General features: G+C 31.3%; 1 long non-coding RNA gene across 11 annotated transcripts in view; it reads right to left on the bottom strand.

The window, feature by feature from the left end:
• Positions 1–4,549, bottom strand: part of LOC106007952 (uncharacterized) — a 192,040-nt gene extending 187,491 nt beyond the window's left edge. For 9 of the 11 annotated variants that reach the window (XR_015441319.1, XR_015441322.1, XR_015441318.1 and 6 more), the window contains exons 1-2: positions 4,431–4,549; positions 3,185–3,292 (exon numbers count right to left, since the gene is read on the bottom strand). This is a non-coding gene — a long non-coding RNA (uncharacterized LOC106007952). Of the gene's footprint in view, positions 1–3,184; positions 3,293–4,377 lie in introns of all 11 variants that reach the window. The other 2 variants (XR_015441321.1, XR_015441315.1) reach the window with 1 other exon arrangement.
• Between the last annotated feature and the right edge of the window lie 14,410 nt (positions 4,550–18,959).

Raw genomic sequence — 18,959 nt, forward strand, 5'->3', positions numbered from 1 at the left:
AACCCAGGGACTTCACATTGAGCTACAACCTCATGACTTTTTAATATTTTATTTTGAGACACAGTCTTCCTAAGTTATCCAGGTAGGATTTGAACTTCTGTTTGTCCTGCCTCAGCCTCCCAGAGTGCTGAAATTACAGGTTTGTTTTCAGTCTAGTCACCAAAATCTGCCCAGATCTCCTACCTATTATGCCTTTTCCAACTGGAAAACTTCTATTCCTTCTGCAAATAATTTCTCAAACGCCACTACTCAATTAATAATGTAATTCTCTGCACCAACAATCCTTTTGTTTATTTAGAGTGAAATCAAGTGTGAAATACCATTAAAGTTTTGAAAACTAGTCTCATTCCTATCCTCATTATATGTCCCTTCTTTCACTCTTCTATTGGCTTATTTTGTTTTATGTTGTCATTTTATGTGTATTCTTTAAACTGAATTAAATACTTATTTAAACAGAGGGGTTATAATCATATTGCTGAATATTAAGTGTTTTCACATTGTGCTTATTACTCAATATACAATGATGAGTAGAATGATCTTTACTCTCAAGAAATTTATGCTTTCAATAAAATAATGTCCCATACCTGTATTATAGAATTTTGCACAATTCATTTTAATTTAGCTTGTACACATATATGCTTCCTTAACTGGGCAGTAAATATAAACAAGTGAAACATTTATAATCCATCTGTTCACTTCTGAAATCAAGCACATTATCTGGAATAGTAAGTACCTGCTGAAAGGAGAAAAGAAGATCTAATAAAAATAAGATAAATTTCCTTCTCAGAAAAAAATCAGGTAGATAATTTGCACATTCAAGTGATCAATCTCTGACGGATCAGAATATGAACATCTGATTAATTTAGAGAGACATTTGAAATTACAGAAATTCAAGTTCTTTATCAGAAGTTATTTTATCTGATAGCAAAAATATTCTACATTTAAAATATATATATTAAACTCATTTATTCCTCTTAAGTTTTAGGAAAAGAAAGCTTTCAAATGTAGGCCATCTACTGTAGTCTCATTCAAAAGGTCACTGTACCCCTGCATACAGTAAGTAATTGGATCAAGGATTTCAGTCAATGGTCAGTACTTAATCACTGTCACTTGGCCTCAAAATATGTCAATTTATCTCCCTCATTCAATTTCATTTTGACAAAGGATAGTGTGATTATCCAAGAGCTTGCTTTCTGTCATATTTTAGTACATTATAGTCAAGAGAAATGATGAATGAGTTTCTTGGTAGTGCTTCTTACATGTTGTCAGTCCTCTGAGTTCTAATTTAATCTCTCTCCTCTTACTCTCAACTTAACTCTGAGTACTCTCACCTCCTCTTGAATTCCGTTGTATTTTGTATACAGATTATCCCCAAATCTAAATCTCCAACTAAAACAATACACTTTACATTTGAATCTAGATTCGACTTCTTATTGCTTCTTTCCTCCTGAATATCCAACAGAAATAGCGAGCACATATTCTTTGGCCCTATTAATATGCTCATTTCTACATTACCTCTCTCAGTCAATGTTACTAGTATCATTATTTTAATGGCTGATTAACTAGTCTTCCATTCTAACTCCCTGCTCAACTATGAATCACTATCCTTTGTGGGACCAGTAAGAGCTTCCTAAAATGCAAAGCTGAACATTGAGTTCCTCTGTTTTAACTCTGTACAGGCTTCACTGTTTGCAGAATAGTCTAAATTATTTTGTATAACTTACACTGCCTTGTAAATTTAATCACTGCTCACTTCTCCATCCTCTATTCTGACATCCATGCTCCAATTCATATACAGGCATGTCATACCTATAATACACACACGCGCGTGTGCACACACACACACAATCATTTATTCTTGTGCTCACTGCAAACAAACTCAAACTGAGTTCCAGGATGGTGGAGGGTTGTCTGTGTCTTCAAAAGTGCTAGGAATTTGGCACAGAAATCCCAAGCTCTCTAACTTCTACTTATTTTCAGGTCTAAGATTAGACTTCCCATATTGTGGGAAGAGATTCTTCTACGTGAGATACCACTTAATCTTCTTACTATGCAGTGTTTGCTATTTATTTGTGCTGTATTAAAAGCTTCCTACTTTTCATTTTGGCAGAAGCTTTTCTGTTTGGTTCAAAATTAAATTTTAAGTATAATAGATAATGTGAAATAGGAAGAAAATGTCCAAAGGGAAAGTGGGAGGGTTTGGGCAAAGGAAAGAAGAGAATAGAATTAATATGAGATAAAGAAAAAAATGAAAACAAAGTCTTTGTAAATAGAGAGGGGTGGGGGTTTGAAGGGAGGGCAAGGGAATGGGGAAAACAAAAGAACCAAGACATATTATATCAAAGTACAAATTTCCAATGATGAATGTCATTATATTGTATACCTAAAATGTACCAATAAAACTTAAAAATTATATTTTGAAGTTTTTGACTAGCAGTATTTATATGTGATAAAGTAGATACTTTATATTTATTTGTTGGAAGTTAATTGAATGAAGGACATACACCTGGTTTAGGGTAGACTTATCTAGATATACAGAACTTGTTTAAATTAACAGCTGCTCAACTTCACTCTTCTTACTAAGAAGCAACTAAACTGGCTTATAATTTCATATCTCCATATGAAACTGTAATCAAATATATTTGTCATTCTTATCTTTCCATGTAACTAAGTTTGGCCTGTGATTATGTGGTAGCTACTGAGACATGAGTAGAATTTTGCTTTGAGACTATAATAATTTTTTTTCTTTCTTGTCATACAAAATAGAGTGCTAGAAGAAGAAAGCTGTCTTGTTTTTGTTTTTGTGTGTTGCTGCTAATTCTTTCAATTTTATTTCTGATTTGAAAGCAGGAATGTTTCTTAGAAATGTATATGTAACATCCATGCTATAGATCTGAAATGATGTTCACTGAGGAGGAAAAAAAAACTATGCTAAAATAAATAAAGGCAAAATAACATTTAGTTTTTAATGAAATTTTTGAGCTACTAGCATAAAATTATTATATTCAGTCTTTCTATCCAATGAACTATTAATAACATCAGTGGTATAAGCCACTGTCTATAAAACATCTTTGAATTGTATTTTCTAATGAATATACTGGTTGTGTTAATCAGCTTTCTGGTACTTTAACAAAAAACTTGTAATAATCAACTTAAAAAAGAGAAAGGGTTTATTTTCACTCACAGTTTAGGAGGCTTTGGTCCTTGTTCAATTGGCCCAGCTTTTCCTCAGCCTGTGGAGAGGTAGTACAGCATGGACAGAGTATGGTCAAGCAAACTGCTCACCACATGACTGAATCAGAACAAAAATAGAAAGACAGTGAGGAGGAGTCCAGGGTCATACAGTTATCTTGAAGGGCACGCTCTCAATGATTTAGGAACTGCCTACAAGGCCTTCTGTCTCAAAGGTTTCACCACCTCTCACTAGCCTCTTCTTAGGGACCAATCTTTAACACATGAACTTTTGGGGGACAGTCAAGATGTGAATAACAGCACAACTTCTGACCATGTTGGATATAGAACCTATCAGAATGCCTATATTTAATATTAAATAAAATACGTCAAGTAAAAAAATAGACAATAAATACTTTTTATGCTTCTGTATACATTCATTGAAAAATCGCATTACCCTCAAAAAGTCAAATTGGTTCAGTGTAAAAAAATTACAAATTTTCTTTGAAATCTCTAAAATGTGATATAGACACATGATTTCCATCAAATCATTTTATTGATATTTTACTGATTTAAATACTAGCAAGTAAATAAAAACAACCAGGTGACCATGTAATGGTTAATGACACAATAGTTTGCAAAGAGTAATAAAACTCAATTTGAAATAAATGCATATTCATGTTGATGATTGTATTAACCTGTTATTAGGTACTCTTAATTATTTGTCATAATTTATATGTAATAAATTCACTGTTTTAAGGCATATAAGTCTGTGTTCTCTCTCAAGGCAAGGAGTGACAAAATGTATGAATTTATATTTTCAAAGGACAAATTTCAAAGACAACTATATGGTAGCATATAAAGGAATAATACAAAATATTTTTCAAAATCATCATAATTATTAATAATCTGCTCCACCTGTCAAAATTTTATTTTTTCTTTGTTTTTCTGTATTTTTAAATTTATCTGAAAAATCATATATTAGATACATATTTTTAATTGTATGAAAATCACATAATGTTTGACATGTGGAGAAATTTAAAAATTAAGCCTATTTTAAGTAAAAATAAATATTATGGAGTTTTTTGAATTGATACCAATTATTAGCCAATTTGTATCAATGGCAAACCAAAACCAGATACTGTCATATACACAGATAGCTGTTAGTCAGAAATACAAAGTTTAAATTAGATATACCTGACCTACCTCACACAGCTTTTACCTCTGTGCCATTACAGCTTTGAAGAGAGAAGAGTTACCTTTAAAATATTATGAGGCTGATCTTCTGTGTTTCTTTTCCATCATTAATAATGATTTTATTCAGTTACTTTTTTCATTTATTTTCAAAGTTATGCTAAAAGCTATGACCTCTGGATATTTACTGCCAGTTAAGCAGCAAATTGGGTTAATGATTACAAAGACTAATTCCAACTTTCCTAGAGAAAGACATGCTAACAAATTATGTGCCAAGATCACAAGAGAAATTGCATTTTAGCAATTTTAGATCTTTATATCTTTGAAAATAATTTAAGACATTTTAATATCTGCCAAACTTTTGCAAAGATGCTATATATACAATTTTCACATGAATATTTCCATATATAATAACTACTTATATTTACCAAAGAGAGAGATTTAAACACATTAAATAATGTTATGTATATAAAAATATTTTATGCATGTTAGTAATTATAGTAGTTTAACCTGGAAATAAAAAATCTTTCATAGTAGAAGTGTAACAGCCTTAAGTCTTTGAGTTGTTATAATTCAAAATCCCAAACCTAAAATTTATAACTCTTGAAAAGTAATATAATACACATTTTTATAAAGTATGCCTAACAGGGCATGATGGGGTATCTGAAATTTTAGAACTTTTGGAAATTAAGGCAAGAGGATTACAAGTTTCAGACTAGACTGGGAAGTTTTGTTACTTAAAAGAAAATTCTCTCAAAATGAAAAAGTAAAGAAAGAGCTCGGGTTGTAGTCCACTGCCAAGGCCCTGGTTTCAATGACCAGTACTAGAAAGAGAAAAAAAAAAAAAATAGCATGCCTGAAGAAGGAATTCACAGTGGTAATTCCAACTATTTGAATATTAAAAAAAATATTATTTGCTGAGTTTTTCATTAGAAAGCGAAACAAAGAGATTTTTAGTGAACTGGTTTTGACCCACATTAAAAAATGTTTTTTCCTAAACTCAAAATTCTGTAGCCTGTCTTTAAGCATGTCTTTCACAGTGATATAATTTCTTTCTTCAATGAACATTATACATTGCCTAATTTAAAAGATTAAAAAAATGCATTATTCTGTAAAAGACAAAGTGAAGGTATTTCAATGCAAATGTCAAGTTTCCTGTGTCTAGCATATGAAGATATTGTAGCTTTGTATTTTCTTTTCTTTAAATGGATTCATTAATTAAAGATAATGTTTAATCTGCTTCCAAAGTCCCATCTGATTTTTTGAATAGTTCTATCAGGGGCACCTACAAGCTGTACTTAACATTAAATACAAAGATAGGATCATCAATTACAAGGTCTCGGAAAAGAGCCAATCTGCAAATGTAGAGGTGATTTTATAAATACAACTGGAAAAAATGGGACAAATTCCAGAGTTAGATAACAGTAGAATTGTTATGGAAGTGCACTGGGTGGAGGGAAGAAGGTTTATCAGAAAGCACTTGTGTTTACCCTCTTTAAAGTCATGACATCTAATAACAAGTGATATATCCATCTGTTTTTTCATTCTGATGACATTCAAGAGTTAGATATTTCCAATATCTAGATGTAAGTTAGAAATACAAAAAACCCTGCACTCTTCAGTCAATAATTCATTGTCAGAAGTTTTAACAAAAAATTAAAAATCACACACTGCTGAATCTTTAACTGAGAGCTGCCATTTTCTTTACATACATAAATAAATAAATAAATTATACATATATATATATATATATATATATACTGAACTTCCTCCCACATATTTTCTTAGAAAAACCAGTATTAAGAACAACTATACACAGTGTGATAGAGAAGAAATTAATAATTGAATTAAACATTTCAAAATGTTATTGTTATAATATATTAACTTGTTGTTTGTATTATTTACATTAATATTTCATATACTTATATCTGTCTTTGTTCTCCCAGAACAGTAAAGATGGTTTGCCACAGCACAGTTTTCTATGGAAATAGCTACACATTTTTGAAAGACTTTATTACCTTGACATGTTGTCAACAATTTTATCTTCTTGGCTCCTTGGATCTTGGTCCAGTCTCTCTCCCTCTTCTTTTCCTTGTTTTTCTCTCTCTTGGTGATAATCTGGGGATGAATGGCAGGTGAGATGCCTCTGAGTGAGTTCAGAGCAAAAGCTTCTGGTACTTGGATCATAGTTTAATAAAGCCTTAGGATTGAAGGAAGTAGATTTAAGGAATATTTCCGAAGTCATCCTGAAGCACAATATCAACATCCCAAATAGATGGCTATTTATTTCTTGATTTATAATCTTTGGCAGTGTTCAATCTACAGATGGCTTCTAAACTTTTATCGAAGTCAGGAACAAAACTTTCTGTGTCAAACAGACTCAAGTGTAAATCACTGCGCCTCTTAAGTTTGACAATGAGATGATGTTTTCAAAAGAGTGGAAGACAAATAAAGGGGCAGTGAATCATAGCAAAGCTGATCGCGTAGCTTTGTATTTGCACTTAATACATTAGTGAGAGCTTCTGGGGTGTTACTGCATTTTACACTGGCTCATAGCTTCTCTCATGGAAAGAATTAGTTATCCTTCGTAGAGTCCAGGACAATCGAATTTTCCTCCTGCCCACTCTGACCATTTAGGCTGCTTATCCAACAGTAAATCACTTTGCCTTTCAATAAATAATCATTAATTTAGGCTTAAGAATAACTGTGACTTTTCTCTTTTAAAAGTCCCCCAAAATTTAGACTGTCATCATAGGTACATTAATTGTAGTTAACCTTCTTGCCTACAATTATCTTGTCACTTATTAATATTATTAGAAGGGCTGGGGATTTAGCTCAGTGGTTTCGTTGCCTGCTGCGCAAGTGCAAGGACCCAAGTTCTAACTCTGGTACCAAAAAAAAAAAAAAAAAAAAAAAACTATTAGAAAATTGATCTGGCACTTGAAATTAGGCAAAAGGCATTCCTGATTGTACTGGCAGTATAATCCTGGACTTTATTTCTCTTGGGTAGGCTGTTTGGCAGTTTCATAGGAAATATAACTTCTAGATTTTTGGCTAGTATGAATAAAAATAATTTTGATTAAGTAAACAAACACCTCCAGAAATCAATATTTTTTCATCCATTTGGATGACAACAAATGTTGTATTGTTGCACACACAAATCTGATCATCTTATAAATATTCAAGTTTCTCAAAGACTTTTGGAATTAATTTTAATCTTTCTTGTTTCTTTAATTAGATGAATAAAATAATATAGACAGTGTGTGTTATATTTGCATGAGTTGTAAGGAAGGATACCTTTAAAATATATTTAAGAATATTATTTATTAAACTATGCTCTACGAAAATAGGTGAAATTATTTTTTTCAAATATATTCAGTGTTTAACACATTGATGTATATTAGTCAAATGATAAAAATAATTTATTAAATAATTGAATAAATTAGGTTCAATATAAAAAATTAAGTATAATATAAAAGAGGAACTTGTGATTACTAATGTGTTTTAGATTGCAAAAAAGTGCTGTGATCAATTCTATGTGTCACAGCACTTGTGTCCTAATAAATTGAAGGTTCCAGAATCTATGAAGTGGAAAAAAGCTCAGTTTATTCAATCAATCATAGTAAAAAACACATAGAAGGAAATTATAATTGACTTACTGATGAATATGTGCATACAAATTCAGAATCACAAGATCACAGAAAGTGCACTATGGCATATTCGCACAGTGCTGTGTTACACAACAAACCCATTATATTTGCATATTTATAAACTCATTTTTCTAAATACTACATTAATTCACATATATGTGCTATTTGTATTTCAAAGTAAAGATTAATGGAGTAAATATTTGAGAAAATTTATTCTGGATCTCTGTAATGTTAAAATAAATGCAAGAAAAAGAAGTTGCTACTTAGTTTGGTAAATACAGGACAGATAACTTATGTTATTCTGAAGTACAATGATTAGTTACTAGCATATTAGTGAGGTAAAATGACCTCATATTATGAAATTTAGAAATAAAGACAGTTCTAACTTCATTATCTAAATTCTGATAATCATCTATGGAAACAATGTTAAGTAACTATATGAAATAATCTGTTTTGTTAAAATTATTATAGTATTATTAATAACATAAAATTATATGGCATATATGTAAATTTCCTTATGTGGCAGTGTGACATAAGTTGTAAGTATATTTACTAATATAGGCAGGTAAAGTCAATGTCAATTTAATGGTTAACCTATGTAGAAAATATAAATTTAGAAATAGTCTTTTATATTTCAAATTGTGAGTAAAATTTCACAGAAAAAGAGTTATGTGCAATATACACATGAGTTACCTGTTCAGCCTTATTAAGTTATTTGTGAAATGTTGCTAAAACTTATTTGAAATTTTGTTTTACACTCATTCGACAAAAAATCCCATGCAATAAAAATTAAGTCTAACAATAATAAGCATTAGAAAGGATGTGAACTCAAAAGGTGTATTGTAGTACAATCACTTCAGAACTAGTTTTACTTATGCTTTATGATGGACCATTTCTACTTTAAGGCAACACTAGTCATAACAAAACAATCTTCAAGGATACCGAGGGTCCAGCCCCAAGACAGTGGCTATGCACACTGTGGCTGATTCCCACAATGGAGAGTCATACAACATGCAAATGAACCATAGCATCATGCAATAACAAGGAAGAAACTTAACAATAGGAAATTAAAATTTAAAATATCCCTCAAAGATATTTTATATTAACATTACACCATAAATCCTCATAGTGTCCATAATTACATATAGCTGAGATAAATCTACAAACCAGAAAAAAAAGAAAAAACCAAAGAAACAGAGAAATCATCCATTCAGATGTCATTTTGTAGGAATCCTTAACAGGTTTCAATATTACTAAAAGATTAATGAAAATAACCAAAAATAATGTCTTAGCTTCAATTTGTCAAGGTTTTCAAATTGTTTTCCTAATCTCACAAAGTTTTCAGTTAAAAACACCTTTTCTCTATCTGCAGATCATATTAGCAAAGAAACTTGAATATATAGACACATTTTAACTACTAAATTAAAATTACAATTCTTAAATGGGAAAGCAAAGTATATCGTACTTTGCATTAAAATAAATAAATAAATACATAAGCAATAAAACACTTATTTTAATTAGGTGTGTTACTATGGAAATGTAATAGGTTAATGTCTATGGATTCCACAGATTATATTTTTTAATTGTCAAAAATACATTTGTATGGCCTTTAATACTGATTTGCCTTAGATATAATCATGAAACTGAATTAATTTTGAAGTGACATACCCAAATTATAATCAACCATCAGAATTATTTATTCACTAACCAAAAAAATCCTTTGTGTGAAAGAGACAGATAAATTCACCTTTTATTTTAGTCATGAACCATTTATTTTGGAGAGTTCATATTGTTTTCAAGAATAGAATTTTGAATCTTAAAATAAGAAGATTTGCCAAAAATAATTTGGAGATTTTAAAGTAAAACTTTCGTTTCAAAGTACCATTAAATCTATTTTTAGCATTGCTTACAAGACATATAATCTTTCCACACTTTTAATATTGAAATGTAGTGCTTATTATGAGTAAAGATTAATCATTTTTCAAAGAAAGGTCACAAAAATGAGGCACACTCCCAATTCTCATAATGCCAACCAGTGAGATAACAGAAAAGCAGTGAAACAGGGCAGTATGTCAAGACCTTTGTTTAAAAGAACAATTATTCTGCAAGTATATTAGAAAGAATAATACAAATGTGGCTTTACTTTAGTATTTTGATTCCCTTTTTGCTAGAACATTTCTTTAAGAAGATTTAATAATCTAATATACTCAACTCAAAATTCCTGAAGCTGTCAGGACCCAGTGCATTAACGGAAGTAGAATTTGTTTCTTTGCACAATGTAATGTTCTTCATTCCTGTCTTTGCCCTTTGTTCTGGAAATATCAGACAGGGAAATGTGAGGTACATAAAAAATGAGTTGGCATTCTATCATATGAATATATTTTCATGTTGTCCTTGTGAAGAAGACATGAAAATAAAATTGAAACAGGTAAGCAACTTACACTTCTTGTTAATTGGAAACACATTTAGAGTCTTCTGAGATTCCTCTCATAGTACATTTTCCACAAAAGGACTTTTGTGTTAATTTCCTCACACATATTTAGAAAACATTATTCTAAATTTTCTACTGCTTTCTGTTTTTAGAGAACAAGGAAGAAAGTCATGGCAGCAGCAACTTGGACAGTTAACACATTGGTGATCAAACCTCTTTGCCATATTTCTGTAGTCATACTTTGGAGGAAAACTGCATGTTTTCACCAGAGTCAAGCAATGCCTGAGTTGCTACTGAGTTCCATCTGGGTGAGCAGCCAACTTATAACAATCTTGGAAAAGCTTGCAGCTTGCTCAAAAAAGCCTCAGGTACTTTTTTTGCAAAACCCAGGGCTCTACTAAGATTTGTTTTCTCAGGTTTGTTTGTCTCAAAACTCATTTTTCTGGAATCTGTTACAAGATTCACAGTGTGTCAAAGAATCAGAATTAAGATTTTTTTTTTTTTGGTCTGTTAACTGAGAAAATATGACACCAAATATAAGAAATTTATTTCAGGATAGCAGTATACAGTTTTTAAAAATTGCAAGAGTATTTAAAAAATCATTCATAGGCAACCATTTTTTAAATTTATTTTTAGAATTGGTTGTCAATACAAAAAGACTGGGAATGATTTGCTAAGCAAATCTTGCTTAGGAATTAATATGTATATAAAGGTTTATAGTTTCACAAATATATAGTAGGAAAAAATTTGTTCTAAAATGATTTTTAATATAATGCAAAATGTTACTAATTTCAAGATGAAGTTAATAATGCTTTCCACTAAAACAAAACAAAATAAATACATGAAATTATGTTGTTTCTTCAGTAACGTTAATATTAGAACAAAAGTTACATAAATGTTCATAAAATTCAAATGGTATCACTACTTAAAAGATCTAGTTTATGGTTTTCAAAGCATATTACATCATTTATTCCAACCATGAAATCACTTTAAATTTATAAACATAATCATGTCTGTTTTATGTCCTTTTCAGCATCTCACACACACACACACACACACACACACATACACAAACACACAACTATAATGTCTTGAGTATATAACTCCTTTTGTAACTCACACTGAACATAATAAATAGATTAAAACTAGCTACAGCATTAGTTGAGCACAGATATAAAACCATAATCCCAGGGTTTAAATATTGGCTCTGTAAATTACTTGCTTTAATTTTTTTCTTGCACCTTAAATTTTTAACTACATATTTTAATTCTTTAAATAGTTTGAATTACTTAGTATCCCTGAATTTCATGTCTTAGTTAAAAATAGGTCATAATAACACCTATTTTACATGAGTATAAATCAAACAATATCAGAAGTTTATACTCAAATATGTGATAAGGTATAACACAGAAAGTATTTTTTAATTTTAAAAAATGTTTCTTATTTAAATATTATCTTACAAACTCTAAGTAAAAAGTAATTCAGAATAATGTAAAATAGAATAAATGTTTATCAAGAAAATTTAATTTGTTTGCAACAGAAAAAATAATCATATGAACTACTCCAGTAGTAAGACAATTTAAGGCAAACATGGCAAGAATGCACTTCCCACCAGTGATAAAGCAACAAAATGTTACCAAAATAACAAAAGTACCAAAATATCAAGGGCCTGTGGACTCAATGTGGCATAAAATACACAACTGTAGAGCTTGGGTGTAGATACTGATTTGTGCTGCTAAAGTATCATTATTTTGGGTCAGAAGGATCTGGTAAATATAGTAAAAAATATTAACTGAGTTAATTTCCAAGCTTGAAGAGCAAATTGATAAGCTGTATTCTTTCAGAAAGGAATTTTTTCTCATTGTGGTTTTCTGACAAGGGAAAATGTAATGATACAATTAGGTCCATACACACAAATGAATCAGACATGAGTACGGCAGCAGAATGTATCAAGAAATACAATACAGGGGCCGGGGATTTAGCCCAGTGGTTTCACTGCCTGATGCGCAAGCGCAAGGACCCCAGTTCGATCCCCGGTACCAAAACAAAACAAAACAAAACAAAAAAATAGAAAAATGAGAAAATTGCTTTCTAGCACAAATTTCTGTACTCAAAATTAGCTCTTTTTTTTTTTTTTTTAGTTTTTCCTTCATCAAATACATTTAAATTCACATTTAATTTTAGCTAAATTGAAAAACACTACTCATCCTGCCAAAAGTAACTATATGTCTAGAGGTGAATGATGCCTTTATGATATATACCACACTGATTAATGATTAATAAATTTATAGGGTTCTACTACTTTGTAATTTTGTTCTAGTTCTACTTAATTCTCATAAACTGGATTACTCTTGCAGTGCTCGGACTTTAAAATGATTATTAATTTATTTTAGATGAAATAGGAGCTATATAGTCACTCTGTTGAATGAGAGATCATTCTAGAATAGAGATGTAGCATCATACACACCTGAATAAGTCAAAATTAGGAAAAGAGTTGAGCAACTTTTTTTTTTGTACTGGGGATCGAACTTGTGACCTTTTGCTTGTGAGGCAGGGGGTGGAACCACTGAGTTAAATCCCTGGCCCTAAGTAACTCTTTCTACATACAGGAAGTGTAAGAAAAACTTAAAAATGAGAATAGACACAAGAAAGATATTTCTAGGAAAAAAAAACATTGGCCAGGATTATCCAGTCATTCCAATACAGTGCAGAGCTCAAAATACAAGATAAACATATGTAAACATAAAAAACCTAGTCACATGCAGCAAAGTGCATTCTCTTGTACAATTTTGTATACTCTAAAAATGATTCTATATAACTATCAAAACAATTTTAACATCTTAACATAAAATTAAGCAGGTGACATTCATTTAATTTTGTCTAATATAAAATATCTGTTAATTGTTAAGTATCTTCTGCATCCTCACAGTAAGTGATCATTATATGTAGTTCTATAAAAGTAAGGTAAAAATTTTTATATCTCACTATGTGATGGAAAACTTGTGGTATAGTTGTTCTAACACTACATTTCTAATAATTTGGTGTAGGCTCATTTTAAGTAATCAAGATTTTCTTAAAGCACTTAACCAATGCCAAAAGGTGAAAACTCATTTTGTTATCAACAATCATGGTAAATATTTCTGATGTAAAAACATTTTAAGGCTGTTCCACAGATGGAATATAACAGAGTTTAGAATCCTCTGAAAAAAAATCATTCTTCGGTTATCAACCAGAGATATACATAAAACTGAAATTTTTTTTTTTTTATGGTTCTATGCTATTTTGTGTAGAAAATCTGCTTTTCTCTCTCTTACTATAGTTGAGCTTGGAAAATAATGTGTCATGGTAGAAGACATTTATGACTAAGTACTTTTAGATTATATCTTTAGAAAACTATAGGGTGTGTGAACATTGGGACAGTCTATCATACAATTCATCCCTAGTGAATTACATCACTTCTTCAACTGTAGTGTACAAAGGAACCAACTGAACATAAAGTTACAGAGCAGATTCTGATTTACTACTCTGGTATGAGGATCTTTGAAATTCTTCATTTTAGCAAGCTTCCCAGTGATCAAACACTGATTTTTAAGGCTATTCTTTTAAATATGCTTTTTAGACAGAATGCTGATTATTTTTGAAAGAATTTTTAAGTTGCAATTTTTAAACAGAAATATAAATTTCTTGAAAGCCAAACAATTGTGTATCATTATGACTCTTTAATCTTGCCTTGGAAGTCTTCAATACATATTCTTTTTTTTTTTTGTATTAAATTCTTTTATTGGTACATTGTAGGTATGCAACACAATTACATTTCTCATTGGGAATTGTATCTTTACATAATGCATCTTGCTTCTTATTTTTTTCCCATTCCTAGCCCTCCCTTCACCCCCTCCACCCTTCCCTATTTACAAAGACTTTATTTCCATTTTTTCCATTTCTCATCATTTTTTCCTTTCCCTTCTTTCCTTTCACCTGCCCCTCCCACTACCCCTACCCCTTTGGACCTTTTCTTCCTATTTTACATTATCGATTATTCATTCTAATCATTGGTACATTTTAGGTATACAATATAATGAGATTCATCATTGGAAATTTGCACCTTTTCATAGTCTCTCTTGGTTCTTATTTTTCACCCTTGCCCAGCCCTCCCTTCAACCCCTCCAGTCCTCCCTATTTACAAAGATTTTGTTCCTATTTTTCCATTTTCTCATATTAATCTCATTCCCTTCTATCCTTTCCCCTAGCCCTCCCACTTCCTTCCCCTTTGCCATTTTTCTTCCTATTTCACATTACCTATTATTCATTTAGTCCTTATTTACACTTTCACTTTTTCACACCAGAGAAACTATTCGGTATTTATTCATATGTGTCCTATTTATTTCACTTAAGAGTATTGCCTCAATGTGCATCCACTTAGCTATAAATGTCTCTAATTTCTCATTTTTTATGGCTGAGTAGTACTCCATTTTATAAAAAACCCACATTTTCTTTATCCAGTCTCCAGTTGATGGGCATTTGGGCTATTTCCAAGTTTTAGCTATTACAAACTGTGCTGCTATGAACCTGGGTGCACATATATCACTGTGGTATGATTCCTTTAATCCTTTGGGGAAGATCCCCAGCAGTGGAATAGTGGGGTCAAATGGGACTTCCAGCCCTAGTTCTTTGAGATATCTCCATACTGATTTCCACAGTGGTTGCACGCGTCTACACTCCCACCAGCAGTGGAGCAGGGTTCCTCTTTCCCCACAGCCCCACCAGCATTTGTTATTGGTTGATTTCATGATAGCAGCCATTCTTTCTGGAGTGAAGTGGAATCTCAGAGTTGTTTTCATTTGCATCTCTCGAATGACCAGTGATGTTGAACATTTTTTCTTCAATACATATTCTTAATAGTGGTAATGTGAACTTACACATAGGAATTGTTTTGGATTCTAGCTTTATAAATCCTATAGTAACTGTTGCACTTCAGTTTTATTTATTTTTTTGTTAATGATTACCTATATATCTTATCTTAGTATAAAAGTTGCTTGAATCCTTGCTTTTCCACTTTTGGGTTGTGTGACCTTAAGAAAATGGTCCATCTTCTTTTTACTTTTCAGATAAAGTAAAAATAAAAATGGAGCCCTTCAAATAGCTGTTTGGAGAAGAATAATATTTGTTACATGTTTAAAAGCATGCATAACATTTTAAGATCTCAATAAACACTATTTATTTTGATTCCTCTTATTATCTTTTATGTTGCATGTATATATGTATGCATATGATATATGTATATTTGAAGTTATCACTATAGAAGTTTTTAAAAATTATAAAAGGTTGATCTCAATTGTATATAAATTCTGGTGTATGAAGCTGTACAAATTTCTATTAACTTATCATGATCAAATAATATTTCAACTTTCTACTCTCTTAAAAATATATAATACTTATAAAAATAAAATGAACTATAATGCTTAAATAATAATTCAGTATGTAGCATGGCATGCAGAACAGTGGCATTGATATTTCATTGTTCCTAATATTAGCAGAACATTTCCATGAGTCATACCCTTTATGTAGCTGAACAGCATGTACTACTCTAACCAATAAAGTATAGCTTAATCATGATAGCTTTATATGTAGTACACCACTCACATCCTCACAATTCTGATTCTTTATATAGTTGTAACTATCAGGTTGCATATAAATAATGTTACTATTACATTAGTTCTATGAAGAAAAATAGCAGTTTAAAATTCTTTAGAACTGAAAAAGGAAAGACACAGGAAGAAATTTCTAAGTTCCTTATATTCTTTAGCCTTTTAATATCCATTTAAGGGAACAATGAAACACATCGGCACATAGAAGATTTAAGAATTCTTCACAAACATAAAATAGAAAATTTATGTAATTCAAGTTTGGAATTTATCATAATCTGTTCAAACAAAGCATTTATCCTTCTGAAATATATCTAGTCATTCACTCAAGAAATAATTACTTAGCATCTATTCTATTCTACAAATTCAATGTGAAATGACCCATAGAAATGAAAAGAATTAATACCTGGTAAGTAAAGAATACTGAGAGCACAATGTATTCGTACATCTCTTAAACTAGGCTTTATAGAAAAACCAAATATGGACAGCATCTCTGTTAAGTGAAAAAGTGGAAAATTCTATGCATTTTATTTAACTGTAAATCATAGAGGAAACTTGGTGTTTCTTTTATTCATTACATCTAAATCTTCAGTTTGTACCTACATCAGTTTGTTGTCAAAGCAATTGGTAACAAATTTATATGTACCTCTTATAAGCATATAAAATAAAGAAATATATGCACAAACTGCCATGCATCAGCTCCTAACCAAGCAAAGGTAATTTTTTTTACTCTAGGAAGGTCAAAATTTTGGTGATTAGCGTGCAATAATTATTAATTTCCATGACTGAAATTATGTTTAATGGCATTTTTATGTTTTATTTACTCATTGAGTGTTTGGATTATTTCACACTTTTTTTGATGATTTATTAAACAGCCCAAATAAATTATTTAATTGATTATTATTCATTAACCACTGTTTTATTATGATAAGAATATGTGCATACCCGTATTTATCCTTGTACCTATAAATCATATGACAGTGGTAAGACTGTAGTTCTACTATCCTTTTCTTCTGCTCTAAATTTTATTAAGGGAGGAGGGTTCTTTTGGGATAGTTCTGAAATGTTAGATTAAAAAGCTGTCATTTCACTCTACACTTCCCTCCGTAGAACTGGAAAGGGGAAACTTCAGGTACTGCTCCCTCAGAATTAAGCAGTTGCTCTGACAGTGATATAGGGCACCAAGTAATCCAAAAATGGTACAGAGCAAGCAAGTAATCCACATAAGCAAAAATAATCCAAACAAGGGAACTATTATAACTCTCAACCTGCCAGACACCTGAAAAGCAAGTTTGTGTTTTCAGAAATCAATGAATGGATTCCAGGAACAACAGAGGTTAAAGGTAGAAAACATTGATTGAGGGAAAGCTACCTTCTGACTAAGAGAGATGGAAGGGGACCAGAAAGTGGGCTGCCCACCCACCCCACTTCTCAAAGTACCAGTAAGATTACAAGGTCTCCCAATAAGATTACAGTCACTCCAGTAATACTGATTTAACTGGGATCAAATGGGAAACAGGTCAAGAACAAGGAATTTCCAGAAGGGAAATGGGCTATTTAGAAATACCTATTTAGAAATGCCTATTTAGAATACCAATCGTATTGCTATTTATTCTCAGGGGAAGTGGCTGCATGCAGTATCTCTTCTCATTTTATAATGCTAACCAATGAATGTGCCTCATGTGTTTTCTACGCCGAGGCCCCAGCTTTGTCTAACTGTGTTATAATTTCTAATTAACTTGGCTATCTGCCAAATGAGGTTGACTACCCATGGTGTGGAAAATGGGACCTTGGTTAGCTTTCACTGTAGAGGTCCTCACATGGTTCTATGCCACTTAATGAGAGTGTGAGAGAAAGTAAGAAGGGATGGTGAGCAAGTAGGCTTTCATTTGAAAATCTCTCAGTCTGAGATGCCACCTGGATGTGTAAAATGGTAATACTCTATTTTTTCAGTCACTAGTGAGATCTTGGGTGAAGCCTCCTGTATAGTAATGAGTTCAGTTTCAGATTCTGAAATGTTGACTGTTCGGGACAGTAGTATGGCCTATGTTGTCCATGTTTCTGTCTTTACAAGGAAGTGCTGACATGTAAATCTAAGGACTTCTACTTGATTCTAACTGACTCTAATTTTTTAGTGGATTATGAAGAATGCCAGCCACAAAAATTATACTTCTTCAATTTCATTTTTAACCAACGTAACACTTAGGTCAAAATGCTTCCTCTTCCTGACCACATGGAAGTTTTCCCACAGGACGAGTGGTGTTGAGTGATCTGGACATGAACCACAGACCCATGTGTGGTATTTCCTGATTAAACATGTGGGAAAACTTCAATTATTTAAGGTCACTTAGCATTTCCACTTCCTTTGAAGAGCATAAAAAGTTAGAGAACTTTCTTTTTCAGAATCTGTTTGCTGCACATAAGAAACCATATTTTTACTACTTCTAGTCAATTTGGTCTATCATCTATTTCCAATTATGTCAGAAAATAAACTTTTCCAAAAGATTATTTGTAAAAAAAATTCACAGATAACTAGGCCATTAGATATTTAGTATTCATGTAAAGTAACACAGGAAGGCTGTGAAGTCACAGTAATTAGCCATCAAGTAATAAGTACTCAGTCAACTACCATACTCTCTCTTAGAATTTGAATGTATACCTCATATTGCCATTTTTCCTTGTATATGTTAATGCAAATTAATAATTTTGAAAGATAAATATATTTTATAATTATTTTCATGTTAAATTTCTGCATTACTTCATTCTTGTAGCAAAATGCCATATAAGCATTGGCAATTAAATTATGACACTTTCAGAAAATTTTAAATAATTTTTATTAGAAGCCAAGCAAACATAAAGTACATTAATCTT

This window comes from Heterocephalus glaber, unplaced genomic scaffold, assembly GCF_053883595.1.
Source record: "Heterocephalus glaber isolate CG9 unplaced genomic scaffold, H.glaber_assembly_v1.0 deba00001509, whole genome shotgun sequence".
Classification (NCBI taxonomy): Eukaryota; Metazoa; Chordata; class Mammalia; order Rodentia; family Bathyergidae; genus Heterocephalus; species Heterocephalus glaber.